Genomic DNA, 16,360 nt, shown 5'->3' on the forward strand with positions numbered 1-16,360 from the left:
AAGTTTTACTAAGTGCAGATGGGCTTAAATACCCACCTGACAATTTTGAAAGCCTAAAAATAAATTGAACCTGGTACTTAGTAAAGGCAGTTTTCAATATCATAGGATGTTGCTGTGTTCCTAGCTTCGCTTTTGGCCGGGCACTCTGCTAAGGCTCTGATTTCTTTCCCTGCAACCTGGCTTGTTGTCGTCAGGTGCTAGCTGGAAGTCAGAGTGGCACAGACTGCACGAGTGAAAGATGCAGGACAGGGAAAAAGATCAACGTGTGTTTTCCGTTTCAGTTTAGTTTCTTTGGAGGGTTGTGACTTTTATTTTCCTTCTTCAATAAAACTGGTTCTGCTACTAGACTAACATGTGGATACCTTTATTAGGCAATTATCGAAAGAGATATGAAGCCTTTCTGGAGTTTTTTAAGTGTAAGGGGTCTTTCCCAGAACTGCAGTCCGCACTGGCCCTTTCCTCCTCTCGTGTCTGCCACTTCACCATGTATCATATACACCTGTAGGGAGATCACATCACACAGGCATCAGCACCATCTGTGAACCTGTGGGAAATGCAGATTCCCAGGCACTGCTCAGGCCTATTGACACAGAAACTCTGAGGGTGGGGCCCAGTGATAATGTTGTAACCAGCCCTCTAGGGGATACTGAGGCAGCCTCTCATTTAAGAGGCACTGGTACATATCATTGTGTAACCCCCCACCCCACTGCCTGCTAGTCATGTTGGGCTCTGGCTGCTTTAGGAACCCCCAAAGATTCATGAACCTGAAACTCATCCTCTCATGAGGGTTAGGGGACAATTATGTGGGTGGAGAAATTTTACTAACTAGGATCAAAGGAATTTCTAGAGTCATAAGTCACTTAAACTCTGTTTTCTCATCTATATAATGGGAATAATTCCATCTGCCTCCTAAGGTTTTTGAAATAGCTGCAGGTAGAATGTGTGAAAGTGATTCATGAACTGCCACACACTCCCTGCCGTTAGCTCTAGAGTTAGCTTGGCAGGGGAGGAGGATCTGTATTCTGAACCCCGAGTCCAGGCACATAATGGTCATTCACTGAGTCTTTGCTGAATAATTGTCACTAACATTTGGTAAGTGTTTACTCCTGCATTTGTCACAAGGACCGTGTGAGATGGGTTTGCATTCCCCTTTTCAAGGAGAACTGAGAGGTTAAATAACCTACCCACAGCTACATAATTAGTAATGGTGGAGCCAGCATGTAAACTCAGGCACACCGGCTCCGGGAACTGTGCTCTAACTACTTCCCCACACAGCCTCAGGATGAATTCATTAACGGCCATGCTGCTGATGGTGATGGAAGGTGATGTTTCATGATTGCTTGCTCTGTGCCCCTTGCTCTTTCCAGCTCTTTATTTGTCTTAACTCACAACAACCTGGTAGAGGTCAATGCTATTATCATCCCCCTTTAACGAGAAAGGAAACAGAGAGACTGGCTGATGTGGGGTCTTTTCTTTCCTCTGTAAAAATTTCTTTACATTGTGTCTCTCTGTGTACTGACTTTGCTCTCAACTTTTGAGTCCACTGGTCTGTGAGCGTTTATGAAGTGCCTGATGAGGGCCCAGTGTTGTACTTCTAGACACAGAAATATGAGACACTTAAGGTGCTTCAAATCAAGTTGGGGAACTGGACCAGTCCTCATAAAACAGAAAATAAAGGCTAATAGATAGTTAAGTGCTAGTTTATGATGCACAAAAGAATTGTTTCACACCTTCAAAGAGGTTAGTGGGAATAAGTCCTCAGACAAGACTTTCCCAGGGGCCTAAAATCAATGTCTCCTGCTAAACTCAGACTCAATTGCTCTGGGTAGTCGTCATTAAACTCTTGAGTTCAGCAACCCTGCACTACAGTTTCCTTTTTAATTGTCACAGTCACCAGGGTTATAATGGGAATGGCGGCCTGTTAATCATCTTTATATGTTTTGTTCACTTTGGCTCCTCAGTACCGAGAGCAGTGTCTAGAACACAGTAGGTGCTCAGTAGACATCGGGGATTGCATGATTTATCCCCAATAATGTGGCTGAGGGATGTAGTTGGACAAATTTTGTATTGGATGAAGAGGCATACTGTCAGGGTTACCACCCCCAGAAAGAAGGTTGAGAGACAGCAGCTTGGGCGGGAGGCTGGTGACCCAGAGAGGACCTGGGTTCAGAAGGAGCACAGAAGCAGATTCTCCCTCTCCATACAGCAGGATGCAGCGCTGTCTTGGCTCCTTGGCCTTCACCTCTCTCCACCCTACAGAAAAAAACCTCACAGGTGCTTGGTGATTGTGAAAGTTGAGAATCAGGGTCTCTTGTCATCAATTTCATTACCCCTGGTTTTTCTTCTACTTGGTGAACCTTTGGGTGCCAAGCCCAAGCCCTGGTTACACTCCATGTTTCCTTCAGGAAAAAACTGCACTAGTGATTGAAAACAGAGATTGGTTCTCTTGTTCTCATTCATGAGATGCAGGTAAGATTCCTGTTTGTGTTCCACCTTGGCTGTGTCTTTTCCAACCCTGGAAGAAAATCTGGTTATAATTCTCTTCTCTGCTTTGGTCCTTTGGTCTTCCCTTCTGGTCCTTCTGCAAAATGGTGAGCTTTCATCAAAAATATTAAATGCACTTATCTTCAGAAAAAAAAATAGAACTGTCTGATAATATCCTTTGACTCAGTAATTCCACTCCTGGGAATTAAGTCTTATAAATAATCTCAAAGAGGTAGAAAGTTATCTGCCCAAAGACACTGCAGTATTAGTTAAAATTATGATAAAACAGTAAATTGCCAAAATGCCTAATAATGGGAAAGTAGATAAAGAAGTAAATGATGGCAGATCCACTCAATAAATTATTCTTCAGCTTTAAAATTATAATTATGAAGGTTGCAGCAATATTTAAAATGCTTGCACTATAATATTAAGTGAAAGAAACACAATACTACATTAAATTTAGGCTGTGACTATAGCTCTGTCAAAATGTGTTCATCTGGATGAGAACTGGAAAAAGTTAGAAAAATGAAGGTAATGTGATTTGTTGGGATGCCAAGATTATGAGTAAAATGTCTATATTTTAATTTCTGATAAACTTTCTATAACTTAGTGCGATTCAAGGAGATCGGAAACAAGCTGGTCTGGCTGCATGACAAACAGAGCCAACTGGCCCTTCTGAAACTGGAAAAAAATCACAGTTTACTGGGTGAGAAGTGACTATCCAATACCCAGCTTTGCCCTCAACAGCAGGATTGCACAGACTTCTCTCTCTGGCAAAAGCCATGCATGACATTTTTTCTGGCACTCTCTGGAGTACCTAGGATAAAATTCTGTCTGTTGCTCACGCTGAAACGCTGGGCTTGGTCTGCTGACTTAGATGACCTCACTCACACATACCTTCATGGATATTAGCATTATGTACCTTTGAGAATTCCAATAATTCTCAATATCAGAGTTTGTCCTCACCTAGGAATTTCCCCATCTTCAAGATGTCCCCAATAAGGTGAAATGGCTCTGCAACTTACTAGCTATGTTGTTTGGGTTGAGTTACTAAACTAGCTACACCTCGGTTTCCTCATATATACAATGGCTATAATAGCCATATATATAGCCATATATAATAGCCATATATATAATGCCTATTCCATGTAGTCACTCTAGGATGTAAATGAGATAAGACATGAAAAGTAATATTTGCAATAGTAGCTTAACAGAAAGCACTCACTAAAGAAAAGCTATTGGTAGCATATTATTGTGAGGCTTCCTGTTGTTCTAAATGTCAAATAAGTTTATTTTTTTTAAATAAGTTTAAATATAAAATGAACAGAAGAACAAAATGCCCACTTTCAATCTCAGGAGAAACTTGAGTTTAATGAAAAAGTTTCCAATCTCATTTGGATATATCTTCAGGTCTTATCATAGTTTCTTCTCATTAGTTAACTGGTACCCTCTAGGTTTATGTCTCCTCAAGTGTTCTTGCTGCATGGAGGTGTCTGCCCTACTATGTTTAATTCATATTCGGAAGCTTAATTATAATCAAACCAGGTAGCATGGTCTGCCTAGTAACTCTGAGATACAAAAATGCATAATTTCAGATAGAAGGCTGGGAGAAAGAGACACTCTTGGTGATGCCACAGATGACTAATGCAGACAGGGGAGATGAGAAGGCTGGGAAGCCAAGAGCCACAGCCAAGGACAAGAGAGGAATTTGGTTGAAAGGAGAATATTAAGACATCATGAGCCTGGAAAGAGAAGTCTAGGGTGATTTGTGGCCTGTTGAGTATCAGGAAAAAAGATGTGGCAGAAGAAGGCACAGATGTTTTGAAAAATGCGAGGAATTTATAATGGTTCATAGTCTGACTGCAGGAAATGCTTGCTGAGGGCAGATATCAGGGGGACCATGGGAGCACTGGTTCAACGAGAAGATACTGGAAGACTAAGACTTCACAAGTGACTTTTACAAAAGTCTCATCCTGAACCAGGAGCAAAGGAAGAGGAGGACTAAAAGTTGCTTGATAAGAAAAAAGTATCAATGAATCAGCAACTCTTAGATGTAGATTAAAATGTTTCTAAACCAGCAGCCCCTTTTTTCCTATCATTCTTTACTTTGAAAGTCATTGCCAATGACTTGAGCTCATAGTTCAGGAATGGGGCTGTGTGGAACTCTCTTCATTCTCTTAGCAGAACCTACTACGCAGTCACAAAGCTTCACTTCTCTCCTCCCATCCCTATTATACAGAAGCTGCCATAAGACCTTGAGGGGTTTCTTCTCATCACCCTAACAGTTTATATATGCATTTTTTATACAAATATCCATTTGACATCATGGTGATTGTGGAGACCATGCCCATCCAGAGGTCCAAGGACTTTTAAAAAATATTTTATTTATTTTCAGAGAGAGGGAAAAGGATAGAGAAAGAGAAGGAGAGAAACATCAACAGGAGAGAGAAACATTGATCAGTTGCCTCTCATGTGAGCCCCAATCTGGGACCAAACCCTCAACCCTGGCACGTTTCCTGACTGGAAATTGAACTGGTGACCTTTCACTTTACGGGACAACTCCTAACCAACTGAGCCACACTGGTTGGGGCCAGAGGTCTATGGATTTGATATTCTTCTTTCTCACAAGTGTGAGAGGAATTAGGCACAGAACGTCCTTGGCTTACTATGGTTCAACTTAATGATTTTTCAAACTTATGATGGTGTAAAAACAATATGCATTCAGTAGAAACTGTACTTTGAATTATGAATGTTGGTCTTTTCCTGGGTTAGCAATATGCAGTACATAATGCTGGACAGTGGCAGGGAGCCTCCAACTCCCAGTCAGCTACATGACTACAAGGGTAAACAATTCATACTCCTCACTGTAGTATTAAATGCATTTTCACCTTAAGATCTTTTCACCTTATACTGATGGGTTTATGGGAACATAACCCCATCATAAGTCAAGGAGCATCTGGACTTACTGGAAATCTGGGAAGATAAAATGGAGGAAAAAACTATCTGTCAGAAGAGAGTACTTCACCCCTCAACTTGAGCCCTTGTTTCCAGCTAGTTAGGACAGAGCTAATTATGCCTAAATATTAGCATAAGCAGTACCTCCATACAGCCTTCCCAACACAGATCTGAGCCAAAGAGAACAGACAGAAGGCAGGTGTTGAGGGAAATAAAGTGTCCCACAAGCAGTTACCCTGGTCCAGCGTCCTGGTTCAAAGGAGCCTCCCCAGCTCTATGACACATTGGGCCTCACATTGCTTACTCCTAATGAAACCAACTAATTCTGCAACCATGGATAGGTTTTGTGACAAATTGGATATGACCGCTGGGGCAACTCTCCCCAGTTCTCAGAAAGGAAATTCACAGAAGTGAGTGGTCAGCTAGGAGGCCAAGTGACCATTGCCTCAGAGTGGGGTCCCAGAGTGATGTGGCCAGTCACTCACAGTGTTGGAGTAGTGAGAAAAGAATTAAAGACAAAAAAAGACTTTTTTTTCTGCCAGTATCACAAACTAAAAAGATTTTTCTTTGCAGAATTTAGTAAGATAAATTAGATGAACAGATAATTTTCTTGACTGATAATAATTTTTGCTAAAAAGCCCTTGATGAGGTTTGGAGATACAGGAATGATATTGGTCCCAGTGGAAATAAAGATAGGAGCAGGAGTTAGCTTGCAGACAGGCTGTAACTGACACAAACCACTCTTTCTTCAGTTCAGAAAAAGAATAGTTTTAGGGGAGAGATAGAGGGTGGTAAAAAACTAGCAGGTTCAGTGATTGCCAGATTATTATGAATCTTCTTAAGTTGACTTTGAGTTTGCTAGCATGCCCAAAGCTGTATGAAATTCAAAGATACAATGATTTGAGGAAAGTGCTTAACGTCTCTTAGTCATGTTTAAGCAATCAAATATTAAGGGGAAAGTTATAGCAGCAAAATTCTGTAGAAGTCAAAGAAAGGAAGGATGGTCTGATAAGTCCATATTTTAGCTGAAGTTTCCTGAAATAATATAATCACTCTCTAAATGAGCCATTCAGCCTTAGTCTGACTACCTACTTGGTATTTTGGTGAAAAATACTAAAACTTACTTGAGAACTCCTTGTACAGACTTTAAATTTTAGAAAACCTTAACAATAGCTTATTTTACAAAAAAAGGGGTAACATTTGAAAAGCCATGTTTATAATGGTCATATTCTAATTTTATCCTCTGGGCAGAAGCTGGGGTACCAATAGCAGAGATGATGACCTTCCTAGAAGCTCATTCACATTATAGGAGATGAGGTAACATGTAGTCATAGCTGGCCCTTATTTTTAAGGGAAACTATGCATCTGTCCCCCTGGCAAGAAGTGAATATTGTACAGAGGATTCATATACCATTGACAAACACCAAGGAAACTAGTAAAATAAAATGCTGGCCACAGTGAGCACTAAGAAGGTCAACAATATTAATAACCCTCCTAGGGCTTGGCACTTACTCGTCTTTGAAGATGCAGCTTTGCAGAGTGTGATGGTGATAAGCCATGCCCCGGGATTTCTAGTCTCCTCACACTAATTCTCACTTCCAAGCGCCCACTCAAGTGAGGGCCATTCCTTTTCCTTATTCTTCAGAGTCTTTAGGACCCTGGTTTTCAAAATGTATTTGACTCTTTCCATTGTTGCAAGAGCTCCAGCAAATGACCCTCATCCTTCTTATTCTTTTTCTAATTACACATGTACCCTGTCTTGAGCTGGCTTGTGCAATCCCCACAGACGGTCTTATTTCCCCTCCTTACCTCAACCCACCTCCACATTGGACATTCTCCCCATTTTGCTCCACCAAACTCAACACTGATCCCTGATTTCCTTAAATTCAGTTCACATATCTTGCTTTTACGTACAACTAAACCTACAAAGAAGAAATTCCTCATTCTATCATAACTTCTCTTCACTATGTATCTCCCTCATTTTAGGGAGAAACACTGATAGGCCATACATACCTTACTGATTAAAAAAGTGGGTAGTGTAACCATCTAGATAATCCTTAGTCGTACTGTTGGTAAAAGTGCTTGATATTATTATCTAGCACTTTGGTTGTCTACGTGAGAAAACTGAAACTCAGAGAGTTTGGATGACTTGTGAATTCACACAAAGGATCTGGGGTTGGCACCCAATGTTGTTTTCAATATACCATATTGCCTTCTTTCCATCCCCTGTCTGCATATTGCTCTGGGCTGTGTGCTCTAGAAACAGTCCCCAGGACCTTTCCACGCAGAACCAACACTGTTGACATGCCGGCATGAAAGGCACATCCCACACAGCCCACTGGCACTGAAGTGTACACCCTGCAGTTGTTTATATCATGTAACGCCTCAACCATCCTCTTCATCCTCACTCCTCCTTCTCTCCCTGTGTTCAAGTTGTTGCCAACTCTGGCTGTTTCTGCTCTGCAATAATGCCAAGGACTGTCCCTGCTGCTGTGGAGGCTGCCTTCCCCCAGCTTTCCCCATGATGCGGCCCGGACGCCTCCCCTCACAGGGCCTCTGCCTCCTGACACTCTCCCTTCAGACACACCAGACTCCCCTGGCAGACGTTCCCCCTTCACCTGCCATCCTGACCGTGTCACACCCACCCCTGGGAAAATCTCCAGATGTGCTCTGAGCAAAACACAGAGGCCCAAGTGAGGAGACTGACAGGGAGCAGGGCCCCTGAGAACACCGAGCAGGTGCCAAGTTGCAAAGAAAAGAGAAATGATAGACTTTAGAGTGAAACTAAAAATAAAGAGAATGTGTTTTAATACTCCTTTGGCTGATTCATCTTTCTGTGGCACCAGAGAGAGGGGCGTTACCCTCTATTCACGAGTGCCTTCTGTTTTGCCTGTAAGGCCTCTCTTCCCACATCTGAAAGAGTAGACTAACAATAACAGTGTAAGAATAGGAGATAATGCTGGTGGCATGGTGACAATCTCTAGCTTGGAGCCAGAGTCACCTTACAATTTCCGTCACAGTCTTTCTCAACAAACATGAGATAACTAAGGTCCACATATGTGATTCCTCAACATCCCTTCTTATTCTTTCTCTTGTGGTCTGTTTTTATCCCATTCCGGCATGAGTCCAAGATGGAGTAGTGATTATGTGGGCCTGGTGACATTGTATACTCAGGGGCTGCTCATTTCCAAAGCACGGTTGGCAGGAGTCAGGGCCGTAGTTCTGTCATTCTAGGGAGGAAACTAAACTCTAATTCTTAGCCTACGGTGAACTCCACATAGCATGAGCTTTTGCCCAAAAGTTCATCAGTGAGTAAAAAGAATGTCAATGGCTGCCAATAGCAGGAGACTGGAAGATTCAGGTGAAGGAGAAAAAAGAAACAGGTGCGGCATAAAATGGAGAGAGCGGAGAGGAATGCCCATGCTGGTTGACAGTGACTGGGAAACCCCTCTAACTGGATACCAGCACTGAAAACCCAATTATTTTAGACAGTTGATTATTTGGGAGAAATCAAAGGTAACAAGAGGTCAAGAGAAGCCCATGTGACTTGGTCTTGTTCGACTTGATTGCAGGATCCATTCTCATAAAGCATCTATTTTGGAGTAAAATTATTCAGAACAGTGTACAAGGGTTGGCAAATGTAGGTTTATAGTTGTGAATATGCGAAGCACAAAAATCATTCAAATCATTCTTGTATTATTATTTGTTATTGTATTATTTATTTATATTACAACTGTAAACCTATTTTTGCCCACCGTGTATACAAGATAAAACTTGTCTATCCTTTTGAGAGAATAGATATTCATCTTAATAGAGAACATCCTTTTTTATCCAGAAAGCCATCTTTTTCAATGACACTTTGAAAGGATGCATTTTTACGAGAGGAAGAGGATATCTACTCCACTAGCTATGTTAGCCAACTCAACAATAATGGTAACAACAACAGTTAACATTTATTTAGAGTTTACTACATACCAGACATTCTGCAAAAGAGTTTACATACATTCTCATATCATCTTCACTGTAGCCCCGGGAGTTACTCTTATTATGTCCATTTTACATAAAAGGATCTAAGTCTTGGAAGATTTGGCACCTTGTTCAAGGCGAACAGGGTATAAGAGGGAGAATCCAGGTCTGTCTGACTCCAAAACCTGTGCTTTAAGCCACTCCAAGTATTGCCTCCTTTGTTGGCATGACAGGTGTCACAGGCAGATCATACTCAAATCCTATAATAGGTTCTAAATAATTGAAGCTATATAACTAGAAAGTGGTAGCTAACTTCTATAGCAGACCCAATTGAAATAATTCAAACATAAAAATGACCTCTTTGGCATTTGATTATCTTTACCTTAGACGTTGATAAACCAAGCCATTCCCTTAGGACAACATTTCTGTCCAGCAAAGCATTTCTCTTGCCAAAGTGTAATTTTGTTGGCTACATCTATCTCCTCCAAGGCCTGGAAACAGACCTAAACTAGTAAATTGTGCTGTCCTGGCAAGACACGCATCCTCCAGGGCATTGTATCAGGCTAAAGCAATACATCATGTTGCTTCCCACTCTGTCGGCCCATTTCTCCAAAGAGTCCTAAAACAGTAATGTTTCTCCTCTGAATCTCTAGTTCTCTTGTCACTAGGTCTTGCGCTTTAGTTCCCTGGCCTTGGAGACAGAGGCAGACTGAATAGCACTATTTTCACACCTGCCCTTGAGTCGGGAGCTTCCAAAAGAAAAGAGGGTTTGAAAAAAAGGGGCAACCCCCTAGTGCTCTGTTTTATTCCTTTTAGGTGCAAAGATACACAAACATCGATCTGATTGGGCAACAGGAAGACTTTGGTCTTTTGGGCTATGAGGATTTAGTAGCTGCGAAAGAGTTGCTGAGTGCTGGGGGTGTTGGCAGGTCAAACAGGGTCATGATTCCTAGAAAAGATGATCTTGTCCAATGGAGAAGTAGTGGGACCAGCAAACACTGGCAATTAAAAATTAACACAGGCCAAAGTGAAATCGATGCCTACATTTGATAGGTTTTCAAGAAAAGCTTGTGACATGCAATTCATAGAAAAGAGAACATTTTCTGTGCTCACTTTTACAGATGCCAAAGGTCAATTCTACTTGGAAAAATCTTTCTGCAGAAAAGTAGAAATGTACAGAGTCTGCTAGTACCATGTAAGGCAGGCAATAAGTACATACTTTTGAAAAACTTCTTCAGAAACAATTCTAATTTTAAAATGTTTGGCAATAGCTTTGATACTAATAGTAAGTCACTTAATGCCTGATATATGTTTGAATATGTATGTGAACATACCTGTGCTAATCTAAGTGCATAATGATGTGGCTAGTTTACAGTAGTGAAATCCACATTTTACTAAGCCTATGATTACATATATCTCAAAATTTGAGTTTTAATTCAAGTGTGATTTCCACAGCATTTTCCAAAGGTAAAATATTGACTTATCAAAAGACTTTAAGTAAAATGTGAATCCACTAATTCACGGTAGTATTACATTTTGGGTCTGGATAATAGTCTTATCACCATTTTCTTTATATTCTAAATTCATAAAAGGAGTCTAGTTTTCCATAAAAGCCACAAAAATTGTAAGAAATATTGAGAAGTGATTCTCATTTCTACAGAAATGAAAATAGCCATTGGATGCTAAAATGGAGAAAAGTTTAAAATTACTCATATTTTACTCAACTTTCCTACTACTGTTCCATGCAAAATCATGTCATCTGAGTGACTTTTACTAGATAAGGTGGTCCACAGAGTGATGCTGCACTGAGAAACTAACCCTTCTGAGTGATTCTAAGTCATCATTTGTGTCTGGAGGTTTTGGATAAAGTCTTGGTGCAGGGAACCAAACTTTCTGCCTTCTGTAGATTTTAATTGTAATATTTGATTGTGTAATCAATCCTCACCTCATTAATCAAAGTTAAATGCAAATTAGTTTTTTATAAGTGAATAATCCCATTTCTGTTTTCCATAAGAGACCTAATTGTGAATTTTCTAGAAATAGCCCTTGAAATCCAATTTGAACTGTCTTACTTCTTTTTTCCTGCTCTCAAAATATGATCGAATTTGGAACCTCTTTTTGGTAGTAATTTCTAGTGACTAGTTTTGTTCCGTGGAACCTAAAGAGTAACAAGTGTATATCATCAGAAGAGCATATTTCCCCATTTTGAAAATGTTTGCATTTTTATTATTTAAATACCGATTCTTTAAATCGACATCTCCTCTTTTTAGTGGTAAAATTAAATGAACTCAAGTAAAGCACTCTCAGTAAACAAAAGGGGAAGTTTCCAGGAGAATAAAAGTTGAGTACAATGTTCCAATTGCATTCCCAGAAAACTGTAAGAAACACAACCCTAGGGAGCACCAGTAGAGGTGGCACCATTTTTACCAGTGATGAATGACCGGAGCTCTCTGTTCTAGAAGTGATGACCCCAGTTAAATCTCAGCATTACCCCTTTTCCTTCAGGGATGGAGGGAAGCGAGTAGCTTGCAACCAGGACAAAATGTGAGACTCAGCTAATTGGTGTGGTTTTGATGATGCCACAATTCTGCCCCAAACCCTTATAACTAGCAAGTTTTCCCTGAAGATTATTGAATTACTCCACTGACCATGCATTATTTAAAGGGAAGTGCTATTATTATAAAAGCCATCTGTTTAACCATTGGAATTCTGTCTGTTGGCCAACTTTCAAGATACACGTGCACTGTGACTACACATGATATCTACTCACAGGGGAGTCAAGGCCTAGGTTAGGTGGCGGCCAACTTGTCTGATAAGCAATCTTCAGTCTGCATGCTCTGGAGAAAAATTACCGACAAAATAAAGATATAAATATGTCCATTTTCCTTGTTAAAACTTTGTCAACAAGAAAAATTCTATTAAATTTTATACATGCCTGTTGACTCTAATGAGTGAGTGAATGTACAGGTACTTCATAATACCAGTACGAAAGAACTCTGGAACTCCCAGTCACCTTTCGTTTTAGCATCAAGTAAGGAAAAATGTCGTGAGCATCTTGGGGAGCTCAAAATGATAAATATAAAAAACTTTTTCACCTTCGAAGTTAGAAAATATTTCAACCTTTCTTGGAGGCCATGTAAATGGCTTCCAACCATATTGAATATTTGGCCTAGATGGGTTTCTTCTGCACTTCTTCACTTGATACAGATCCTTTAGAACAGAAGGCACCATAGCAGTCATACATTATGTTCAGTACAAGAATATGATCCTAGGATCTTCATAGGTGTTCATACAATTTTTACCTAACGGCTTCCAGCAACGGGAAGTTTATTTTTAAAAGAAGTCTGCCCCATTTTTGAAACTTTTGAGTTCAAATTGTTAGAAAATTTTTTTTCTTACACTAAGCCAATATTTGTTTCCTGCTCTCTACCAAGTTGCTGTTCCACCCACTGGAGCAGACTGCAGAGCGCCCACTGAGGAGTTTTTAAAGGAAAGGATGAACAATTTGCTCTGTCGCATTTAAGTTAGTCATAATGACCACAGCTGCAATTTAGAGGTTATTACAAATCCTCATCTTTCTCAGAATTGATATTGGAGCAAATTGTGTTACTGCCTTTCTAGTAAACCACGCTGTATCAGGTTTCTAGTGCTAGTCCATAGCAACAAGTGTCTTTATTTTGGTTCTGAAAAAAAGATGTAATGTGAGGCATTTGAAGATAAAGGGCCAAACTTTGACCCTCAAATGTGGCCTCTCAACTGGTGAGAAATTTTTTTGTTGTTGTTAAATATCTTGATATAGAACCAGAAACTGAGCCTATAGGGTACTTCAAAGGACTAATTAAACTTTAAGAGGCAACATGTAAACACTGTTATATTCATATATCCCCAGTGAAGTACAATTAGTCCATTGTAGACATTATAAATAGATAAAGAAAAGCATCTTTTAGGTTTGGGGTAAGAAAACTGATAGTTACATTTATGGCAAAATCGAAGTCTTTATACCACTATTATAACAACATTAAAAAAGAATATATGGACATGAGGTAAACTTTCCTTATAAAACATTAAAATCCTAATTATTTTTGTCCCTAAATTCATTGATCTATGGACTAAAAACGCACTGACTGAATCTTCTGCACTAGCCTGACTGAGTCTTCTGCACTAGCTGACCTTCCAATGACAAGTGAAAGCCCCACAGAGGCTCCCACTGGGGCCAGCTGTCTGGTCCCCCAAAGCCCTCAATCACAAGGAACCCTCAGGATTTGCCCCAGTGAAAGCAATGGACCCCACTCAGAGAGACCACAGACTGAACCCTCACAGAGTTACTACCCTCTGCTGTCTTAAGTGACTATGAACTTGTCTTACAAAGAATAAGCATCCCCAGGCTCCTGTGTCAAGCATCAGGAAAACATTTGAGTTCTTAGAGGATGCCAGGAATGATTGGCCCTTCCAGCAGCAAGGCTGCTAAACCAGTTTGGTGGTCCACCATGAACCTGGGCCAGATCTCCCCCATCCAGGGAGCCCAAAATATACTTTGGGAACTTTGACTTTCCAAACTCCATTCTAAATAATAATGTCATTATTATGGAAATGTAAGATTTTTAATTTAAAATATAATGCTATCTTCCGTGCCAGGAATTAAGAGTGAATGTAAGTGAGATTGATTAACTGGATTCTTCTGGATCATTGGATTCTTCCATAAAGCCTGAACATCAGCAGAGAAAAATGAGGACCCCCACCTCCCAAGAGAGTTAAGGGACATGAAAGAAAGCTGAGGCCAGGTCCCCCTGCCCTTGCCTGAGCCAGGGCAGTTTGACTGTTGTCTGTTTCATATATTTGGTGTGTAAACAATGTTTGGTTTAACAGAAGTTCTACTATGACAAAAAGCTTACAAAGAACTCAGGTACATTTTAAGGTCCGGGTAATTTTGTTTTGCCCTTTCTTTTAATTCTAGAGCCAGGAAAAGTGTGTTCAAATCAAAACAAAAAAAAATGAAACCAAACCAAAACCTACTTGCCAAGTAAAGAGGTCTAATTGATTTGCAAATATCAAGAGAAATTTGACTCATGGTGTTCCCTACTGGCAATCCAAATCGCATGAAAGGTGGACATTTAGCTCAATCTCAGTGTAATAATTATTCTATAAGAAAACAAAATCGGAAAAAAAAACCCCCACCAGACTTGATTGTTCTGGTCTCTGTGGGGTAATAGGCGAAGGTACCTATCACACTGGTACTGTCATCAGTTCCAAGTTCTAAGGTATCTGGATGCAATCAACAGTCACACTGTTTCTTCACAAGCCATGTAAGAGCCTGGAAAGGGGTGCTTGAAGGAAGCACACCAATATTTATTTAAGACCTACCATATGTCTGGTGATATTCTAACTACGTTTCACACATTATCTCACATAATCCTCAAACAATCCTTACAAGGCAGCTATCATTAACCCCACTTTACAAATGAATAAACTGAGGCCCAGGAAGCTTAAATGACATGTCCAGAGTTGTACAACAGGCCTGCTGGGCTCTATGAGGCACTTTGACTTTGCAGAGAGAAGATCTGAGTTTAAATCTTGACTCTACCATTTCCTGAATAATGACTTTGAGCAAGTCCCTTCCAACTCTAAATCCCAGTCTTCACATCAGGACAGTGGGAGTCCTTTCTAGATTTGAAACTTCATTGATGCTTATTCTGATTTTACAGTGGAAGCAATTAAGCAACAGAGCAAATATTTGAGCCATCCTGCATATGAAAACTATGCAGATTTGATAAAAAGATTAAGGAAACTGAATATGTGATCTTCTTTTAGTTAATATCCCTAGAAGCCTCTCAGCTAAGCCAGTATTTAAGGAAAAGCTAGGATTGGACAAATACAAGATTCTTGAAGTTGCTGAGAACTTCAGGAGAATTAACACAAAGTGCATTGTGAATGAGTTAGTGCTAAGGAGTACAATGCAGACTGCAGGAGACATACTGGAATCCAGAAGGACCTATGGACACAGGAATTGTTGGAGAAGTTTCAAAAAGAAGTTGACATATTTGCCAATGATACCTCAGACAAGGGTTTGATCTCCAAAATATATAAAGAACTCACACGACTCCACTCCAAGAAGACAAAAAACACAATTAAAAAATGGGCAAAAGACTTGAACAGACACTTCTCCAAGGAGGACATACAGCGGGTCCAGAGACATATGAAAGGATGCTCACTATCACAAGCCATCAGAGAGGTGCAAATTAAAACCACAATAAGATACCATTTCATACAAGTCAGAATGGCCATCATAAACAAATCAAGAAACAAGTGTTGCAGAGGATGTGGAGAAAAGTGCACCCTAGTGCACTGTTGGTGGGAATGCAGACTGGTGCAGCCACTGTGGAAAACAGTATGGAATTTCCTCAGAAAACTAAAAATGGAACTGCCTTTTGACCCAGCAATTCCACTGCTGGGACTATATCCGAGGAGCCCTGAAACACCAATCCAAAAGAACCTATGCACCCCAATGTTCATAGCAGCACAATTTACAATAGCCAAGTGCTGGACGCAACCTAAGTGCCCATCAGTAAATGAGTGGATCAAAAAACTATGGTACATTTCCATGATGGAATATTACACAGCAGGAAGAAAGAAGGAACTCCTACCCTTCGCAACAGCATGGATGGAACTGGAGAGCATTATGCTAAGTGAAATAATCCAGGTGGTGAGGGACAAATACCATATGATCTCACCGTTAAGTGGAACCTAATCAACAAAACACATAAGCAGGCAAAATATAACCAGAGACATTAAAATTAAGAACAATCTAACAATAGCCAGAGGAGAGGGGGGAGGGGACAATAGGGGAAGGGTTTTCAGGAATTACTATAAAGGACGCATGGAGAAAACCAAGGGAGAGGGTGGAAGTGAGGGAGGCAGGTGGGTTTGGCTGGGGTAGCGGGGGGAGGCGGGGGAATGC

The 16,360-nt window shown here is 40.4% G+C and overlaps 1 protein-coding gene across 5 annotated transcripts in view; it reads left to right on the plus strand.

Annotated features, from left to right (window-relative positions):
- Positions 1-16,360, plus strand: part of IGF1 (insulin like growth factor 1) — a 76,174-nt gene that overhangs the window by 36,899 nt on the left and 22,915 nt on the right. The window lies entirely within an intron of this gene.

This window comes from Phyllostomus hastatus, unplaced genomic scaffold (assembly GCF_019186645.2).
Source record: "Phyllostomus hastatus isolate PE091 unplaced genomic scaffold, TTU_PhHast_1.1 phas_scaffold_755, whole genome shotgun sequence".
In the NCBI taxonomy this organism is placed as follows: Eukaryota; Metazoa; Chordata; class Mammalia; order Chiroptera; family Phyllostomidae; genus Phyllostomus; species Phyllostomus hastatus.